The sequence below is a fragment of the Stomoxys calcitrans genome, chromosome 1 (genome assembly GCF_963082655.1).
Source record: "Stomoxys calcitrans chromosome 1, idStoCalc2.1, whole genome shotgun sequence".
Lineage (NCBI taxonomy): Eukaryota > Metazoa > Arthropoda > Insecta > Diptera > Muscidae > Stomoxys > Stomoxys calcitrans.
The window spans coordinates 148,194,690-148,213,628 of record NC_081552.1 but is presented as its reverse complement, the minus strand read 5'-3'; the positions used below and the strand labels follow the sequence as shown (position 1 = coordinate 148,213,628).

The 18,939-nt window shown below is 37.1% G+C and overlaps 1 protein-coding gene and 1 long non-coding RNA gene across 4 annotated transcripts in view; both read right to left on the bottom strand.

The window, feature by feature from the left end:
- Window positions 1–3,299, bottom strand: part of LOC131994269 (uncharacterized) — a 72,507-nt gene extending 69,208 nt beyond the window's left edge. The window contains exons 1-2 of the long non-coding RNA XR_009396586.1: window positions 2,593–3,299; window positions 1,005–1,351 (exon numbers count right to left, since the gene is read on the bottom strand). This is a non-coding gene — a long non-coding RNA (uncharacterized LOC131994269). The remainder of the gene's footprint in view (window positions 1–1,004; window positions 1,352–2,592) is intronic.
- The window catches only part of LOC106095028 (methylcytosine dioxygenase TET), a 452,175-nt gene that overhangs the window by 134,337 nt on the left and 298,899 nt on the right, over window positions 1–18,939 (bottom strand). The window lies entirely within an intron of this gene.

Here is an 18,939-nt window from a genome sequence, read left to right as displayed (position 1 = left end):
GTACTAATCATTTTATGTTTCATTCATACCATCCGGTATTGTTTTTGTACCATACAGTGTTGCTTTACTATCAATACCGTATGATACTGAAATGAGCACGTTTGGCATCAACTTTGCTCTGGATGTATTGTTTCGCTGGATGGTTTGAAAGTGTATAAGCCCAGTTCTCTTTTTACACGCGGTTGATAAAAATAGTGATTTTGAAATTTTGCAGGTAAATATTTTAACGTCAACAAATTTAATTTATTTCCATTTCCATGTATTTTGACAATTTTTCCTGGTATGTGTGTTTTCATATAAAAACAAAAACAGAAGAAGGTGTGTTTTAAATAGGACAACCATACAACAGCTTACTTAAATTCTGCACTGCAATCAATCAATAGCAATGCTGTAGAACTTCTAAAGCTGAAGAATTTTTTTTGAAGAATGCATTGGATTTCGCACAAGATTTAATCCACTCAGTGGGAAGAAAATGAAAGAAGTTTTAAAAGGAAGAGCATTATTCACAAATGCTGTGTTTCATTTTAGTATTATATAGTGCTTTGGGCTTTTTAAAGCAATCTGGATGGTTCAACGGTGGGAGCTAGGAGGCATCTATCTTCTTCTGTTCCTGTGGTATCACAATGGACAAAAACGTCTGAGTGAGTCTGATGGCAGACTGCCACTTAAACCTAACCTAACCTAGTGCAAATAAATCACGATGAATCGTTTCTTTCTAACTGCACTGATATTTTATCCAGAACATCTGACTGGCACTGGATAGGACTAAAATAAAACACAGCAAAAGTCATTCATAGTAATTCTGTTTAGATTTCAGCTAGCCACAGTTGTAAAAGCTTACTCACTGCAACAAATAGGCAACTTACCATACGAATTGGAATATTGGCAACAGTCTAAACATGAAACCGTTTAATCGCGCAACATGTAAGAGGTGTTGGTGGGTAGTGGGCACGGATCGTTTTTTGAAAAATGTCTACTCTAAATTTGCATGTGATTCAACTTACTTCAATTTATTTAGCAGATGTCTGTCTGTCCGTTGGTATAATCCAAACGCTGCCGTTAATATGCTGAGGAATGTTTGCAGTTGTAGGGGTCCTTTATTGATATTGACCGTTGATGGTGTTGTTGTTGTCTTTTTTTATTTTTTTTGTATTTGTAATATTGAAAACTTAGTTTCCCATGAGATATTTTAGAAATAGATTGCACATAAGTAACTTGTTGTTATTGTTATCGTATGTAAGTATATTTGGTTTTTTATTTGCTGTTTTACAAGGAATATTCAAACTATTTCACAACACTGTTTGTGGGTAAATGGTGGTAGTATGCGTTACGCGAACAGGCAGTCAGAGTGCTGAGTGAGTGGTGTGGTGGACGGAGAAAAGAAAAAGGAAATACAATTAAATTGTAGCTTTGCCCAAATGGAATGAATGAATTAAAAGCAATTCTCGGCTATTGTGGGTGACCTATATTCACACTTCATTGCGGAGATTTCAATTTACACTTGCACACCACAAAATTAAAAAAAAAGAAAAAAAAAACAAAACAAAAAAATATTTAATAAAGACTATAGCAACTGTCACAAAAAGCACACACAAAAAAACACAAATGTTGCGTTTAAATGTTGATTGAGTGGATTTTAATCCACTCACTACAAGTTTATGCCTGCTACTGGGCTGGCTAGTGATGTACAAATGTAAATAGCATGATTATGTTGCTGTCTGTCACTGTAAATATCGCGTTGTTGCCGCCACTGCTGTTGTTGTTTTAAATTGATAGTTAACAGTTATGATGGCGTGCGTGTGTGTATTTTGTTTTTATTTTCGGGGAAATACACATTCATTGAGGGTGGTGTGATGGCGTGGTGGTGAATCAAATGAATCAAAATAAAAAAGCCGAATACAAATGGAAAACAGCCATGTGCGTCGAATGCTTTTTTTCATTTCATTTCTGTTGTTGTTTACAACAGCTGCTGGTGTTGTTAGTAACGTACGTTACGTTTTTTTCCGTTTGCAAATTTGTTTTGCTGCTGTAGTTATGACGTTACATTTGCACGCACGGAATCACAGCAGGTGTTTGTTTCTGTTTGTTGTTGTTATTATTCAAATATACTTCATTGTTGTTATTTTTGTTACATTTTTTCACAAATCGATAAAAATGATGATGACGTTGGTAATGAATTTTCACTGCGATGAAGATGATGCATCTGCCATGACGTTTGTTAGGTTTTTTACGCAAGCGGATGTAAACAATCTCTAGTTTGTGAAATAAAAAAAAATAAAACAGTTGTGGCCGCGATAAGTGCACCTTTATCGTATTGGAATTAAATCACTTGGAAACACTATTCACACACACACACACACACACACAGATTGGAGAACAGAAAGAACACTTTAGTTGAAGTTGATGCTAGCTAGATAGGTAGGTAACATAGATACATAGGTAGTTTTTCTGTGAACCACAATTTTATCTTGAAGATACAAGTTGTTATTGTATTGACTGGCTGTGCATGCGATGAATTTTAATCTACACTAACATTAAACATATTGCAATGGGTTGTTTTGTTATTTATTATTTGCTCACTTTTTCACTCACTTTTCGATTGATATCTTTTCGTTTTCTTCAATACTCAATAGTGTTGACATCGTTTTGTGTTGATTGGCATGGGGGTGGCATAATGCATTCTTATTTTTTCTTTCGTTTGCATTTATTTCTTTATCTTCGCGTAATTATGATGGTGATTGTGTTGTTGTTGTCGCTCGCTTACATTTACGTTCTGGTGGAGGAGAAAATGCTGGCTTGCATGATTTCTTTTGTGTTTGGGAGTGTTCCGTTGTTGTTGGTATCGCTGACTGGTTGGCTTACTCCAAAGCGCGCGTTATACAATGCGAACAATACAGCCGACGTGTTGACGTTAATGCTACGTCCTCGAGGAATCGCGATTACAGAATGAATCTGAACGTCGAGTGTAAGCGTAAAGTGTATCTCTGGCAACGACGTTGTGTATAACGCTCAAAGGCGAAGCAACAAAAACACACAGATAGTCAGTCGCACACACAAACACACTCGGGGAAACACGGTGGTATACTGTAGAGCAGAAAAGCAGTAACACACAAAGAACCAGCCGTGCTGAACTGTAGAGTGGTAGGCAATGAGACACACACAGCCAGGCCAGACAGACGACAGCAGCAAAAAGGCAAACACAAAAAACAGAAAATTAAGAAACTCACACAGTGAGAGCATGAAGAGCAATTTGGAGAGTTACTTTCGATTCATAAAACAACAACGTAGAGGGAGAGCACACAGATACACACACCAACATCTACAACGAATACCCACCACTCTCGCGCACACAAACAAACAGTACAACATCATCATAGGCTTAATGGCGGCCAGAGAAAGAGAGAGTGCCCACTCAGAGAGCGCCATTCACTGGCAAACGCCAAAGAGTGTGAGTTGAAATACTAGTTATCTCCAAGATGCAATGCAAAAAAAAAAAAAAAAAAATAATAAACGACAAAGGCAAACACAAAGTGGCAACGTCCGCTAAAGCTACCACCGCCACCACCACTGCCACTTATTGGAAAACAACGGCAGTGGCAACGACGTCAGAACATTAAGCGTAGTAATTCCAGGGGAGTGCTGGGTAAATACTACATGACTACATACGATGTTGGGACTCTGCTTTTACTACTTGCTTTTGAATAAGCAACCCCTTTTTGGCAAACACCAAGTTCGGGGATACTATGAGAGCTCTGAGAGCGTTTTGCATGAATGGGGACATAAAATTCACCAAGAAATTCCTTTTAATGGTGGTGATGTTGTGTTTAAAAACATACTGTATTTGAATATTACAGTTATTATGCCAAGACAAAAGAAGCGCGAGACAGGATCCTTCATCTGATGGAAGGACATGGCTGCGTACATAGATATAACATGAGATGTTTGAAGCGTTCTCCAAAAACAAACGCCAAATGTAACTCCTGACAAAAAAGGTGTACGTATATGTGTGTGTGTGTAATTCTCTACGGCATCGCAAAGAACAAGGGAAAGAGGAAGATTTTTACAATTTTCTATTTGGTAGTTGTTTTGTTTTGTTTACTGTGTCTTCTTGCCCCTTCACAGCCAGCAACACAGAGAATAATAGCAGCAAGAGTACGAATGAAGTTTATAGTAAAAGAATAATATGAGCAAAGAGAAAAAAGGAAAACGACAATATCTGTGAGAGAGTATTGGCATTTGGGATATTGCTTTTGTTTTCTGGGTGTGCTGCTTTTCAAGTACAAAACTGCTCATGCACATACACAAACACACACTCTCTCACTCACACAACATACGGAGACTCAGTATTTTCTTAGCCATCGTCTTCATTATCTATCAACATTTTCACTTTACAATGATTCTTTGTTTTCACTTCTTCTTTTTTATTCTTCCCACTTCACTGCTCGGTTTTTAAGCAACATAAAAAATAATGATCAAAACACGCTGGAAAATAAGAATAAAAAAAACAGCAACAACAGCCACAAAACGTCGAAATAATCAAAAGTAAACATCTAAATGGAAAGAGACAGAGAGAGAGAGAGAGAGAGAAAGAGAGCAAGCGATGGAGATGGAGTAGGCGAACGATGAAGCGCAAAAGACCGACGATGAGTGATGTACAAATATTTGTGGCAAGACAAAGGAAAATAGTTTCGTTATTGTTTGAACTTCGAATCACGAAGAATAAAAAAGGGTTGTGCTATTTGAAGGGCACGCCAACGACGATGCGATTGATAAATTATGAATAAATGAATTGGTCTTGCCATAATGAGTTTTCACAAGATCACCGTCACACAAACAAAGGCATTACTGAAAGTTCATACATACATACTTATATGCATTCGTATGTGTCTGCCAACATTACGTTGAGGTTTTTTCGTCTTTTAGAACTGGTAACCAATATTGGTTACTAAAGGAATGATTTGAAGGAAAGACAATAAAATAATTCGTATTAAATTAAAATCAATATTAAAACTATCATTCTTCAGAAATTCTTGTGGCAACGCTGAAATGTCCAACTAACTCACCTTTGCATCACCTACACATCGAACGAATTTACCTACGTTTTGGTTTTTAAAACTTCAATTAAACATTTGAGACTTCAACCCTCTTTGCACTTACCTGAAAATAGAGGAATAAGAAAAAAATTATTTAAATTATAATCATATCATCAATCACATTTTAAGGGTATGGCTTATTAATATATGCCACTATTTGACAGACTGGTGATCAGCGGTAATGTGGAAGACAATACTACGCTACATAAAAAAGCCTTAATGGGTTAAGCTTCTTTGAATGTGTGAAAATCGGAAATAACTGACAGACAAATCTGACTTGGTTTATGTGATACTAAACTAAATTTCCCATGAACATCCTATTTAGGAACAGGGGATCCTTCTCTCATATCAATGAGTGCAGTCCGATTAAAGTTTAAGCTCAATAACATCGGGCCTCCTTTTTTATGCCGCGTACGAATGGTGTGCCGCATAGCGACACAATTTGGTAGAGAAGTTTTAACATGGCAAGGGGATAGCCACCGCTGAAAATTTTTCTGATGTTCGCCCCAGGATTTGAACCTAGGCGCTGGGTGCTAACCTCTGCGCCACGGTAGCCTCCAATGGTTCATGTGATGAGCATATCGTAGGCAACAAACCAATGTTATCATTTGCAATTCTATAAATACCAAAAAAAAAAAAAAAAAAAAATAGCCACAGCGGTTAGTATTTTTGTCGTATAACATTGAACGACTGGGTTCGCATCCTGGCGAGAACATCGGAATAGTATATAGCGGTGATTATCCCCTCCAGCATTAATTGGCGGGGATAACCACCAGCATGTAGACAAGCTCCCCAAAGAGGTGTGGCTCTGCGCAACGGCGTTCGGACTCTGCAACAAAAATTGTGTCCCTTATCATTGAGCCTGTACTTTAATTGGACAGCTCTTATTGCTAAGTAAGAAGTTTGCCCCCTATTCCTTAAGTAAAACATGTTTGTTGGCAAAGTTACATTTGCGCCCTATAAATGTCTGTTCGGAGGCCAGCGTAGCGCAAAGGTTACCATGTCCGCCTATGATGCTGAAAGCCTGGGTTCGAATCCTGGCGAGAACATCAGATAAAATCTTCAGCGGTAGTTATCCCCTCCTAATGCTGGCGACATTTGTGAGGATCGATGCCATTTAAAAAAATGGTATGGCAGACATGTAAAAACTTCTCCGTAAAAAAAGGTGTCGCACTGCGGCACGCCGCACTGTGGGAAAATTTCCCTCAAAAGCGTCGTTTAGTTCGAAATTGAAATTTCACCATTCGAAAGGTTATCTATTAGTTATTGTTGCCTATTACGGCTTGGTCATTGATTTCATACATTTAAACCTATCTGTTTCAGGTGTTGAACTAATTTTCCTAATTTTTTTACAGTGGTAATCATAATTTTATGTATCGTAAAAAATAAACTTCTGACCATTTTCAAATTTGGGTGTTTTTTATTAGGAAAACATGAATAAATAGTAAGGGTATTCTAACGTATTAAGCTTCGAATCTTGGTTTTTCTAATTCAGGGGATCCTCGAATATATAGATATGTTCAAAAAAGTTTTGCCCATTTGGATTCTTTGAAGTTTTTTCAAAATATGTCGATGCCAAAACTGCACCTATTTGGTGTATTATGCTGTTTGTATTGCATATATGCCAATTTTCGTCCAACCTATTGGACTCATATTTCAAATTAAGATTACTAAACCTTGAAATAGTGATCGAGATGTTATGCAGATTTTTTTCTTAATCTTTTTTGTCTTTGTAAATCCATAATAAAGTCCTGCAGGCGGAGATCCGGGCGATCACGCAATGTGTGTAGTGGTGTGGTGCTATCGCGAGGACGTCGAGTGTGAACATCTTTACCGACAATAAAATTGCCACAAGGGCAATAACAACCAGGACGGTAAGGTCACGAACAGTCTTGCAGTGTAAGAAGGAGATTAACGCCTTCGCTGAGGACAGCAAAATCCGCATCATTTGGGTGCCGGGCCATAACGGAGTAAGAGGAAATGAAAGGGCAGACAATTTGGCGGTGAAGGGTGACGGAGGACTGCCGTCAATAAACTTGGTTAACCCGAGTGGGCGACGAATGCGCACGCAACATTGTGGAACAGCAAAACGGTCGGTAGGATGACGAAAATCCCATGGGGGGTTCCAGGTCGTGAAAAGACGAGGCTATTACTAAAAGGAAACAAGTAGGAGGTCAGTATAGCTATTGGTGTCATAACGGGACACATAGGACTACGAGAACACTTATGTAAAATCGGTGCGTCAAGTGATAGCATGTGTAGGGCATGCGGGGAAGATGATGAGACATTGGAGCATTTCCTTTGTCATTGCCCGGCTTGTACTTAGTTGGAGACACAATATCAGACATGAACCAACTTAGGCGAGTGGTATTGAAAACAATTAAGGATTTTGTAAGTAGCACGGAATTCCTAGCTTAAAATTTTCTTTTAAGAGGTTATTTTGTAGTTTTTAGAGCGCACAACAAGCCGATTACTGGCTTAGGTGTATGTCCATATAGAGCGGATTAATATCTGCACCCTCTTTTCAACCTAACCTAACCTAAATCCATATACGGCGATAACTCTAAGCCCACTATCCCATCAAGTTATAGACATTTTGATTGAAAATTTTCGAAAATCTTCTTGATTTTCTAGGGTCTTTAAGGTAGGTCATATCAATTCTGATTTATATTAACCCTCCGACCGTTGAGTCATCCATTGCCGTTGACGAAGTACTTTGTCCACAGGGACCTTATACTTTTTATACCCTCCACCATAGGATGGGGGGTATACTAATTTCGTCATTCTGTTTATTACTACTCGAAATATTCGTCTGAGACCCCATAAAGTATATATATTCTTGATCGTCGCGACATTTTATGCCGATCTAGCCATGTCCGTCCGTCCGTCCACGCTCACTTCTAAAGGAGTAAAGCTAGCCGCTTGAAATTTTGCACAAATTCTTCTTATTAGTGTAGGTCGGTTGGTATTATAAATGGGCCATATCGGTCCATGTTTTGATATAGCTGCCATATAAACCGATCTTGGGTCTTGACTTCTTGAGCCTCTAGAGTGCGCAGTTCTTATCCGATTTTACTGAAATTTTGCACGACGTGTTCTGTTATGATATCCAACAACTGTGCCAAGTATGGTTCAAATCGGTCCATAACCTGGTATAGCTGCCATATAAACCGATCTGGGGTCTTGATTTCTTGAGCCTCTAGAGTGCGCAATTCCTATCCGATTGGAATGAAATTTTGCACGACGTGTTTTGTTATGGTATCCAACAACTGTGCCATGTATGGTTCAAATCGGTTCATAACCTGATATAGCTGTCATATAAACCGATCTTGGGTCTTGACTTCTTGAGCTTTTAGAAGTCGCAATTCCTATCCGATTTGGCACAGATTTTGTACAACGGCTTCTCCCATGGCCCTCAACATACGTGTGTAATATGGTATGAATCGATCTATAGCTTGACACAGCTCCCATATAAACCGATCTCCCGATTTTGCTTCTTGAGCCCCGAATCGGACTATAATTTGATAAAGCTCCACCTCCTCCTACGCCCATATTCATTATTCTTTGTTTGCCTAAAATGAGATACTGCGCAAAGAACTCGACAGATGCGATCCATGGTGGAGGGTATATAAGATTCGGCCCGGCCGAACTTAGCACGCTCTTACTTGTTTTGTATAGAATTTCATATGAAAATGCATTTTTCTTAAATTTTGAAATTTTTAAAGTGAACAAGGTCCTTCTTCAACCTTCTCACCCGCCGGAGGGTTAAATCAATGAAACAATCCAAGTTACATACTGACGGCATCCATAAAACTGATTGAATGTAGTGCTATGCTCTATGTAAAGGCATAGAGTCGTTGTTTAATTGCTAGCAAATAGTTTGGATTGTATATTAATGCTCTATACAAATCTGATTCGATTTTCTTGAAATTTATCACATATTTAGCTCAACCAACCAACATCTGTGATATATTTCGGCCTAATGTTGGACAAGAAAAATCTTAAAAAGTATATATATCTGAGCAATATCCAAATTTGAACCGATGTTTCATGAAAATGGGCCTATCTTTTGATTTAAGCGACACTTTTTAGGTCAAATTCACCACTGTGCGCCGTCCGGACTCGGTTTGAATCGGACAGCTCTCATTGATATGTAAATAGTTTGTCCCTGTTCCTTAATGAAATCTTTATGGGCATTGTGTGCTGTACATGTTTTAAGTAATCGATTGTATTGATTGTCGACTAAACCAATGTTCGGCTGCTTTTCTTCCAATAAGATTTTATTTTATTTATTTTACTAATTTCATTTAAAGTATAGCAAAATAAGTTTTTCAAACTTTATTTACAAAATGTATATAAATTATAATAAATTATTTATATATATGTATTACATTAACTTTAAACGAAATATTAAAAACAAAAAAGAACTTTATACAATGTGAAACATAAAATTAAAGTAATAAAAATATAGAATTAAAAAAAAAACACAGAAAAGGTAGTTTGCCGGTAAATCATTAAATATTTAAAAATTTGCAAGTTCTACAAATGGAAACACCAACACTAAGTATTGCGAGGTGCAATCTGTCGTTTACATTGAAAAGTTTGACATTTTCTACCATAACCGTACTCAAAGCGTTTTGACGTACGACCATGATTTGTGTTGTTACAGGGACTTGAGAAAATTAATTTGACAAAGATAATGGAATGGACTAGTGAACATTTTCGTGTGACCATTTTTAACAACATTCGACGTGGATTATCACGACAAGAGTGCATTGATGAACTTAAATCTTTGTATGGCAATGAAGCAACATCCTATAGCACTGTGAAAACCGGGTTTAATAAATTCAGTAGTGACCAACGTTTGAATTCCCTGAATGTCGTTTAGAAACGGCCGTTGCAGCAGAGAACATTGGTGATAATGCAATATCGTCATGTGACATACCGTGCGATAGAGACATCCTTTAGCATTTCTTCCACCAGCATACATTCGATATTGCTTGAACACCTTGCTGTAAAAAAGGTTTGTTCTCGTTAGATTCCGCATAGATTGACAATCGCTTTGGGCGAAGAGATGTTAAACAAATACTATCGCGATGCTTCAAAATACATTCATAAGATCGTCACAGGTTGCCAATCGAGGATCTATACTTTTAAGCGCAAAACAAAACAAAAATCGACCATATGGGTTTTCGAAGTCGAGCCAAATCCAACGAAAGTTGTTCGCGAAGAAGCAAATTGTCCCCTATTTCTTCCGCAAAACTGGTCAAGTGGCGACTGTTCTGCTTGAGCAAAGTAGGATGGTCAATTCTGAGTGATACACCATACCTAGCTAACAAAATTTTCCGATTTCTGTCTGGCATCGGTCCGACAATCGGATGACTCATTCAACTTGGGATACGATGTCTTACCGACATCGTAACTAAAAACGGGAGAAGTGTAATGTGTAATGTAATGTTGTCGGAATGACACGGCTGATGGAAATCTGATATATTTACCGCCATATCGTACCGACGTCGGAGCAAAATTCCATGGAAATTCGAATAGGAAATTTTGCATCGTACCGAATTGTGACCGAATTCTTTGACGATTTCGGACCAATTTCTTGGCGAATGTCTTACAAAATGCGGACGATTTTGCCGACGAATCGGTCCGATTTCGAAACGATTTCTTGACGAATGCCATACAATTGATCAAACAAAACCAAAATTCCAAGCAAGACAGTTAACGGCACCCCCTTCACCACTTGTGTACATTCCACACACGTGGTAACGAAATGTTGCCATGCAAAATTATAAATGAATCAAACAAGACATTCCACCGACACACCGTACAGAAATCACTAGAATTTCGTTCTTAAATGTCGGAACAGAAAAAACAAATTCGGTTTTAGTAAGAATTATCATATGTTTCGTCCAACTATGTGCAGACATATCGGACATCGGACAAAGTCGATTCATATTGTTAGCTGGGTAATTACATTGCCTGATGAATTGAAAAAGAGAATAAAAATCATTGTTCACCATGACAGTGGGAGCTCTCACACATCGGCTCAATCCAGAGCCTTTTTGAGCGGCAAAAACGTCCACTGTAAGGCCCTGACTCATGACGTTTTTTATTCCCGCACATTAAGGTAATAAAAATACGTGGTCAATGATTTTCGTGGACAGAAAATGCTGTTGAAACGTTCAATAAACATGTTTTGGAGGGGTCTCGATCGAACAATTGGTTAGAGCTGGAGAATACATTGGAAAACAATAAAACAATATTTGATGATAAATATTTGCATGTTCATGATTAGGTCTGAAATTTATATAGCAGCCCTTGTATAATAAAAAAAAGATAGATTTTTCTTGCTTTTCAAACATCCTTTTCAACTGGCACTGTGATTGTCTTAGGCGATTTAAATATATCGTCTATTTCTTGGATACGTTCTAAGAGTATCATACCAGTTGTTACAACACAGAAAAATTAACAAGTAAAAGCATTCTACGTTTGGCCGGACCGAATCTTGGGAACCCACCAACGAGGATTCTGCTAAAAATGTATTTAAAATAAATTAAGGTTATAGACCGATTTAGAACGTGCGCGGCGCAGTTGTTGGAAGTCATAACAGAACACTGAATCCTAATCGGACAAAACTTGCGACTTCCAGGGGCTAAAGAAGTCAAATCGGGAGATCGGTTTATATGGAAGCTATGTATATCAGGTTATAGACCGATTTGGACTGCACTTTGCACAATTGTTGAAAGTCATAACAGAACACTACGTCCAAAATTTCAGCCAAAATCGGACAAAAATTGCGGCTTCCAGGGGCTCAAGAAATCAAATCTGGAGATCGGTTTATATCGGAGCTATATCAGGTTATAAACCGATTTGGATTTGGATACTTGGCACAGTTGTTGTAAGTCATAAACACTAGATGCAAAATTTCAGCCAAATCGGACATAAACTGCGGCATCCAGGGGCTCAAGAAGTCAAATCGGGAGATCGGTTTATATGGGAGCTTTTTCTAAATCTGAACCAATGTGGCCCATTTGCAATCCCCAACGACCTACATCAATATTAAGTATCTGTACGAAATGTCAAGCGGCTAGCTTTACGCGTTCGACGGCTATCGTTATTTCGAGAGACGGATGGACATGGCATGGATCAACGATCAAGAATATATAAACTTTATGGTATCTTGGACTAATATTTCGAGGTGTTGCAAACGGAATGACTAGATTAGTATACCCCCATCCTGTTGGTGTTGGTGTTGGGTACAAAAACATGGTTCAGTTAAGAATTTTGTACATGCAATTAAAAAATTCGCTGAAATCGGACCTATAAACGAATTTATATTATTGATTAACAATTCTTCAGTTTGGATTTATGACGAGCTCAAAAATTCAATTAAAGCAGTTATTTACTCAATAAACCAATTTATTTGAAAAATATCCCTTCTCTTAAATAACATTTTTAACAATCTTATAAAAACGTAATAATTGATATGTTTTGCATTATTAAAAATCGTTTTATTTTATTGGATTAAATTGCGGATAATACATGTAATATATTGCTTTAAACTATTTTTAATTTATATTTTCTGAGAGAAAGAATTGCCTTTCCTTTGTGAGCATCTCTTCTTTGTCGTAGACACCATCTGTAAAAAGTATAATGAGCAAAAAAAATTGATATATATATTAAAGTGAATCGTAATAAATATCAATTTTGGCATTCTGCGCACAATACCACGAAATCTAGATGCACCTGAACGAATACTGCATTTGTTATCTTCCGTAATCAACGTCGTTTTCCACAACTATATTCGGATAACAACATATTAAAATAAAGTAATATTTATAAATACCACGTTTATCTTCTGCCATGTCATCAAATTTATTTATATTCGTCTCAGACCCCATGAAGTATATATATTCTTGATCGTCATGACATTTTATGTCGATCTAGCCATGTCCGTCCGTCCGTCTTGAAATTTTGCACAAATACTTCTTATAAAGGGTGATTTTTTTGAGGTTAGGATTTTCATGCATTAGTATTTTACAGATCACGTGGGATTTCAGACATGGTGTCAAAGAGAAAGATGCTCAGTATGCTTTGATATTTCATCATGAATAGACTTACTAACGAGCAACGCTTGCAAATCATTGAATTTTATTACCAAAATCAGTGTTCGGTTCGAAATGTGTTCATTCACCGTAACGTTGCGTCCAACAGCATCTTTGAAAAAATACGGTCCAATGATTCCACCAGCGTACAAACCACACCAAACAGTGCATTTTTCGGGATGCATGGGCAGTTCTTGAACGGCTTCTGGTTGCTCTTCACTCCAAATGCGGCAATTTTGCTTATTTACGTAGCCATTCAACCAGAAATGAGCCTCATCGCTGAACAAAATTTGTCAAAATTTGAACACATTTCGAACCGAACACTGATTTTGGTAATAAAATTCAATGATTTGCAAGCGTTGCTCGTTAGTAAGTCTATTCATGATGAAATGTCAAAGCATACTGAGCATCTTTCTCTTTGACACCATGTCTGAAATCCCACGTGATCTGTCAAATACTAATGCATGAAAATCCTAACCTCAAAAAAATCACCCTTTACTTATACGGTATACTTACCGACCTACACCTCGGTTGGGATTGCAAATGGGCCATATCGGTCCATGTTTTGATATAGCTGCCATATAAACCGATTTTGGGTCTTGACTTCTTAAGCCAATAGGGGCGCAATTTTTGTCCGATTTGCACGTAGTGTTTTGGTATCATTTCCAACAACTGTGCTTAGTATGGTTCAAATTGGTCCATGTCCGTCCATCCGTCTTGAAATTTTGCACAAATACTTCTTATACTTATACGGTATACTTACCGACCTACACCTCGGTTGGGATTGTAAATGGGCCATGTCGGTCCATGTTTTGATATAGCTGCCATATAAACCGATTTTGGGTCTTGACTTCTTAAGCCAATAGGGGGCGCAATTTTTGTCCGATTTGCACGTAGTGTTTTGGTATCATTTCCAACAACTGTGCTTAGTATGGTTCAAATTGGTCCAAAACCTGATATAGCTGTCATATAAGCCGATCTTGGGTCTTGACTTCTTGAGCCTCTAGAAGACGCAATTCTTATCCGATTTGGCTGACATTTTGCACGAGATGTTTCGTTATGACTTTCAACAACTGTGCAATTTATGGTTCAAATCGGTTCATAAACTGATATAGCGGCCACATAAACTGATCTGGGATCTCGAGTTCTTGAGCCCCTACAGGGCGTAATTGTTATCTGATTTGGGTGAAATTTGTACAACATGACCTAATACAGCTCCCTACAAAACGATCTTCCTATTTTACTTTTTGAGCCCCTAAAGGGCGCAATTCTTATTCGATTTGGCCGAAATTTTACACAATGACTTCTACTATGGTCTCCAACATTCATTTCATTATGGTCCGAATCTGACCATAACTTGATATAGCACCAATAGCATATCAATTATTTTTTGTTATCCCTTCTTTTACTTTGTTTGCCTAAAAAGAGACACCGGGAAGAGAGCTCGACAAATGCGATCCATGGTGGAAGGTATATAAGATTCGGCCCGGCCGAACTTAACACGCTTTTACTTGTTTCTGTTTTACAATATTTCATCATAACACTTTTTATTAAATATATTGTTTTACTTAACAATAATTTTTTAAAAAATTATTTTATAAGGAGACAAATAAAAACCACATTTTCTATTTTTATACCCTCCACCATAAGATGGGGGGTATACTAATTTCGTCATTCTGTTTGTAACTACTCGAAATATTCGTCTGAGACCCCATAAAGTATATATATTCTTGATCGTCGCGACATTTTATGTCGATCTAGCCATGTCCGTCCGTCCGTCCGTCTGTCTGTCGAAAGCACGCTAACTTCCGAAGGAGTAAAGCTAGCCGCTTGAAATTTTGCACAAATACTTCTTATTAGTGTAGGTCGGTTGGTATTGTAAATGGGCCATATCGGTCCATGTTTTGATATAGCTGCCATATAAACCGATCTTGGGTCTTGACTTCTTGAGCCTCTAGAGTGCGCAATTCTTATCCGATTGGAATGAAATTTTGCACGACGTGTTTTGTTATCATATCCAACAACTGTGTCAAGTATAGTTCAAATCGGTCCATAACCTGATATAGCTGCCATATAAACCGATCTTGGGTCTTGACTTCTTGAGCCTCTATCGTGCGCAATTCTTGTCCGATCAGAATGAAATTTTGCACGACGTGTTTTGTTATGATAGCCAACACCTGTGCCAAGTATGGTTCAAATCGGTTTATAACCTGATATAGCTGCCATATAAACCGATCTTGGGTCTTGACTTCTTAAACCTCTAGAGTGCGCAATTCTTATCCGATTGAAATGAAATTTTGCACGACGTGTTTTGTTGTTATATCCAACAACTGTGCCAAGTATGGTTCAAATCGGTTCATAACCTGATATAGCTGCCATATCATCCGATCTTGGGTCTTGACTTCTTGAGCCTCTAGAGGGCGCAATTCTTATCCGATTAGAATAGAATTTCGCACGACTTGTTTTGTTTCGATACCCAACAACTGTGCCCAGTATGGTTCAAATCGGTCCATAACCTGATATATCTGCCATATAAACCGATCTTGGGTCTTGACTTCTTGAGCCTCTAGAGGGCACAATTCTTATCCGATTTGAATGAATTTTTGCACGAAGTATTTCGTTATGATATCCAACAACTGTGCCAAGTATAATTGAAATCGGCCCATAACCTGATATAGCTGTCATATAAACAGATCTGGGGATTTGACTTCTTGAGCTTCTAGAGGGCGCAATTCCTATCCGATTTGGCTAAAATTTAGCATGACGTATTTTATTTTTACTTTCAACAACTGTGTCAAATAAGGTTCAAATCGGTTCATAACCTGATACAGCTGCCATATAAACCGATCTGGGATCTTGACTTCTTGACCCCTAGAGGTCGCAATTATTATCCGATATGCCTGAAATTTTGTACGACGGATCCTCTCATGACCATCAAGAAACGTGTTTATTATGGTCTGAATCGATCTATATCCCGATACAGATCCCATATAAATCGTTCTCTCTATTTTACTTTGTGAGCCCCAATGGTCCGAACCGGACCATATCTTGATATCGTTTTAATAGCAGAGCAACTCTTTTCTTATATCCTTTTTTGCCTAAGAAGAGATGCCGGGAAAAGAACTCGACAAATGCGATCCATGGTGGAGGGTATATAAGATTCGGCCCGGCCGAACTTAGCACGCTTTTACTTGTTCTTGATTTTTTTGTCTACTCACGCCACTATGCACCCATATATGATAGAAACTAGAACATATATTTGGCTCATTCGCACTTCCTCGCATTACATATATGTGAAAGAGGACATAACAGAACGCATAAAAAGATACTCACAAATTGTATTGTTAAAAAACAATTTTATTTGTTCAAATGAAAATATGTTTAACGCATGCCTTCTTTACCAATCACTTGCCATAATACGAAAAAGAATCGGATTTCAATGTCAAAACTAATTAAAGCAATTAACATCTTGTTTGAAAAATGTAGATCCACATATTTTCTGTGCAGTGGTATTTCTAAGGATTTCCTTATTTCTTTATTCGACTACGGACTCTTTCAGATCAATAATTTCAATTCATTTGGTAAATTACTCAAGCTTATATTTGTCAACCATACATCGGACATTTCTTTATCATCTTCCAATCCAGGCACTTATCCAAAGGACATTACTATTTCTTTTCCAGAAAAAATTCCTCAAATATCCTTCCCCTAGAAAAAAATATTTCTTCGCTTAAACTAATTATACTAAGCTCAGATCGCTGCTTTCTGCCAATAATTGGGATAGGATTTTAAGATCTGATAATATATCAAAATATTAGTCTATTCTACGGGACTGCTTTGCTAAATCAGTCCCTCGAATTATTGCAGGGGACCACTTTGTAATACAAGAAATTTATCCAAAGTGAAAAATAACAAGAATGAACTATATATGATATTTAAAAAATCGTGAACTATACTCCATTTCTCAAACTATTCATTAGCAAAATCAAAGTACAATACGGAAAACAAGCTGGCTCATCACAATTGCTTGAATAAAATGAAATCAGACTTAAGTCTTTCTAAAAATTTGTTAATTCTAAGCGCCGCTAAATGTTTAACTAACTTTCTTAAATATGGTTCAGTATCAGCGGACACGATTTTTTTGCTTATTTGGATAAACATTACGCACATGATTATGAATATCCTTATATAATTGCAAATTCTATTAATATAGACGTTACTTTGGTAGATGAAGATACTCCCAGCAAAAACTCTTATTGCCAAATAACCAATAGAGTTAGCTCGTTCTAAAACTAATAACTAATTATTTTTAGGCATCGTTTCTAATTACTTTTACATGGCGATGTCCTAGGAGGAAAGTTCTTCCGCACAAGCATACCAATAGTTGAAAAAAAGTACTTATGCCTAAGCATAGAAGTTGTCAAAAAATAATCACATATTATCTTAGTTGAACGTTGCTAAAAAATAACTACTTATACTCAAACATGTTCGCGCCTTTCCCCACCACGACGTTCTCAATGCTCAGTTTCTTTGAAAAAGACAAATTGTATATGAATAATTCCAATTCTAAATGAAATTAAAACTTTACCTTCATCGCAGCCGAGAGTTGAACCAAGAACTTTCCGTTTTCAAAGCAGACGCTCTACGCATTCATTCACATTACTATTGTTTGAATAAGACACTATATTCTCGTTTCAATATTAGCTAACAACACAAAAACAAACTTTAATTCTATTTCATCAATGATGGTCATGCTTTTGTGTTTGTTTGACCTATTTAGTTTATAGACACAATATTCTAACACATGTAATTTCAGTAGTTTTGTGGCACAGAGTGTACATCAGAAGATTTACAATTCAAAGGTCCCGAGTTCCGAATCTTTACTATTACGCCCATAGAACGCAGAACAATCAACAGATTTGTGGGGAGGAAAAAAATTTAAAATTTTTTTTATATTAATAACGACACATTAATTTCCTCCTAGTACTACTAAGTGGTATGGCTTTGCGGTAAGCCATTCGAACTCGGCAATAAAATGGAGGTCCCTTATCATTGAGCTCAACCTTGTAACGGTCAGCACTCATAGGTATGAGATGCCCGAAATTTCTTAATTGCATTTTTTTATCAATTCCAAGGTTATAATAATGATTTTTTTCTTTATTAGAAATAAGTGCTTATTCTTGAAGTTCATGGAATGATTTATGTAATGACATTTGTACTACCGGTAACACAGATGGTATTCCTGTTGATTACTCGTTGCATTTTTGCAGCTAGTAAATCTAAGGATAATGAGTTATCCATTATTTTACATGTCAAAAATAATGACATGTACTAACCAAGTTTTTGCTGGGTTATAGAACAATCAACAGATTTGTGGGGAGGAAAAAAATTTAAAATTTTTTTTATATTAATAACGACACATTAATTTCCTCCTAGTACTACTAAGTGGTATGGCTTTGCGGTAAGCCATTCGAACTCGGCAATAAAATGGAGGTCCCTTATCATTGAGCTCAACCTTGTAACGGTCAACACTCATAGGTATGAGATGCCCGGAATTTCTTAATTGCATTTTTTTATCAATTCCAAGGTTATAATAATGATTTTTTTCTTTATTAGAAATAAGTGCTTATTCTTGAAGTTCATGGAATGATTTATGTAATGACATTTGTACTACCGGTAACACAGATGGTATTCCTGTTGATTACTCGTTGCATTTTAGCAGCTAGTAAATCTAA